The sequence below is a fragment of the Gossypium arboreum genome, chromosome 3 (assembly GCF_025698485.1).
Source record: "Gossypium arboreum isolate Shixiya-1 chromosome 3, ASM2569848v2, whole genome shotgun sequence".
Taxonomy (NCBI): Eukaryota; Viridiplantae; Streptophyta; class Magnoliopsida; order Malvales; family Malvaceae; genus Gossypium; species Gossypium arboreum.
This window is the reverse complement of record NC_069072.1, coordinates 13,096,047-13,098,996: the sequence shown is the minus strand read 5'-3', so window position 1 is coordinate 13,098,996 and position 2,950 is coordinate 13,096,047. Positions and strand designations below refer to the sequence as shown.

At 29.2% G+C, this 2,950-nt stretch overlaps 1 long non-coding RNA gene across 1 annotated transcript; it reads left to right on the top strand.

Moving 5' to 3' along the window:
- The first annotated feature begins 1,247 nt into the window (after window positions 1-1,247).
- On the top strand, window positions 1,248-2,418 carry LOC108472477 (uncharacterized). Its single transcript, XR_001869547.2, has 2 exons — window positions 1,248-1,613; window positions 2,096-2,418. It is a non-coding gene; the product is annotated as an uncharacterized LOC108472477 (long non-coding RNA).
- Window positions 2,419-2,950: the final 532 nt, after the last annotated feature.

The following is a 2,950-nucleotide window of genomic DNA, read 5'->3' as shown; positions in this document are numbered from 1 at the left end:
CAAATCAAATTATATATGAAATACTTAAAACACAAATTCATTCAAAAATTGATAATTAACATGATAACTTAAATAATGTATTAAATATGAAGGAATGACAATGCATAATATAAAATAATATAATACATTTGTGAAACATGTATATACAAGTAAAATTAGATATAGTTGTTTGTAACAAATGTAAGAAAGAAACTAAGTAAATATATAAGCTATATGGGTAACAAAAGTTTCTAAAAAACAAGGTTATATACAAAATGTAAAACTATATCTACACGTAAATTTAGTGATATATATATATATATATATATATATATATTATTAAGATTATATTTATAAAGGGCATTTGGAAACAAATAATATATAATTTTACATGTAACAAATTAAGTTCGAGTGATGGAACATATAGATAGTACATACATAAGGATAATAAAATAATGTATACAATATATAAATCGTATGATAAAAAAAATATGGTCTAGACAAAATATATTATACATATAAATGACTTTAAAGGATAATATATACATTAAAAAAATTACATAAAGTTATATGAAAATAATAACATATACTATGGTAAAAATAATTTAACGTGGGTAATGTACATATGAAGAAATTTTAAAGATAATTGTATGTCCAAAATAATATTGAATAAAAATGAATTATAAGATTGACTAGATTTTATCAAAAATTATATGTAATAAATCTTAAGAACATAATTACATTCAAATCTATTAAAAACTACATGAATAAAAACAATATGACTTCTATAATGCATGTAAGTATTAAATATCGTTTAATAACAACTTAAATAATATACAAAATAAATGAAATTCTCAAAAGAATATAAACATTAAGATATGTGGAAAAACATAGAATTAATAACATACATAAACCATAATGAATTTTACTTCAAATAGTACGCCAATTGTTAAAATAACAGAATAAATAAATAAATAATTACAAAACTCAGCTATCAAAACAACATAAAACATCACAGCAAATGAGTAAGTATAAAAAAAAAATTGCAAGTGCAGTAAAATAAAAATAAGACTTGATTAGTACAAATTTAGCACAAGAAGAACCATTTACAAATAAAATAATTGAAAAATCGGATCAATATGCCATGCACACAAATGTGCGAGGACTAAAATTGGAAATATACCGAACTCATAATACTTCGCTGAATCGTGGACCAAAATAAAAAAAAATGCGCAAATCATAGGGCCAAAATTAAAAAGACAAAGATGACAAATAGGACTCAATTGGAGACGTCACGCAAAAAGAGGGATCTAGCGCGCAATTTACCCATTCAAACAAAAAGGGCGCAAATCCGACTCCTTAGATCGGGCTAATGCTCGGACCTTCACTTTATTAAACAGTGCAGTTTTTGAAAACTACTGTTATACCTTCCTTTTTCAATTGTTTTTCTTTTAAAACGCAGCAAACTTTCCTTTTAAACCTAAGTATGCTATCAGCCCATTTTTTAGGGTTTCATCTAGCAAGTGCCGCCAACGAGGGGAGCATTTGAGTCATAAAATCAATTTACAGCCTTAAAATCTCTCCCCTGTTTTCAATTTCAACGAAACAAAGAAGATCCATGGTGAATTTATAAAGTAAGATCTCTTCTCTCCTTTACCTTTTATTTTAAAATACAATATTGAAAGATTGAATAGGAAAATGAAACGATTCAATCGGAAGAAAAAAAACTAAAAGCCAATAAAAAAACTGAAAATCACCTCTATAAATCTACTCTCGAAATACTTTTTCCAGTATTTAGTGTGCGTATGTAGGTGTATATTCTTTATGCGTAATCTCTTTTTTTTTTTTTTTCTTTTATGCGAAGGGATTTTGTGGTGAAATGAAGAAAGAAAAATGAATTGAAACACTGGAAAATGCAATCTAAAATTACCTTAGTTTTTCATTGCTTTTTCCTCTTTTTTTAATATTTCGTGATCCCCTTTTACATCATTCCTCTGGCTTTTTATAGCCGAATAAAGAGAAATAAATCAAAAGTAAATAAAAAAGAAAATGCAATGGCCTTGGATTTTCTGTTATGCCTTTGCTGTCAATTGCTGTAGTTGTTAATCCGTTGCAGGTGTGCATGGCGCGGTGCTGCTGACATGGCGAGGCCATTCGTGAGGCGTGATACAAAGGCTTCCAAAAGCTTCACTATTTGGGGCTGCTGTGGTGCTTGCGGCGCATGGGAATGGTAGCTTGGTGGCCTAGGGTTTCCACTTTCTAAAAATATTTAATGGGCTATGTTTTTGGGTTAAGTTATTGGGGTATGTAATGGGTTAGGATTAGGTTTAATTTAGGTTTGGGCCTTATTGTAAAATGAGTTTAAAATTTGGGCTTCAATTGTATGTGGGCTGAATGTAAATTTGGACTATGGACATTTATTGGATTTTTATTTTGCGATTTTTGGTTTTTTAATTTCTGATTTTTTTTTTTAAATTTTAACGGGCCCGGGAGAAATGGGCCTATTACAATAGAGATACAATCTTTCCATCCGACCCATATGCAACTTGAAAAACCAACAGATTCAATGCGATGAGAAAAATCCAAACCCAATTTACCAATAATAGAATTAGCTTTTGCGCCACTAACTCTAAGTTCTAATAAGCACACAATGTCCGGATTGTGCCTAAATTATACTCACGGAAGGCACAGATAAACTTACTACTTGCACACCCTTGGCAATTCCAAGAAAAGATTGAAATATTAAAGTCCATAAAAAAATAATTAAACTAGAAAATATCAAAACGAATAAAAATCTCAAAACAATCACCAGAAATATCAAAACGAATAAAAATCTCAAAACAATCACCAGGCAAAAATTAACAAAACAAAATTAAATTGTTTTACCGTCCCTGGTATCACCTATACCAGGGTCCACTTTCTGAACATTTGTGATAGACTGAGCCAGCTTGGACATAGAGTCTCTCAAGGG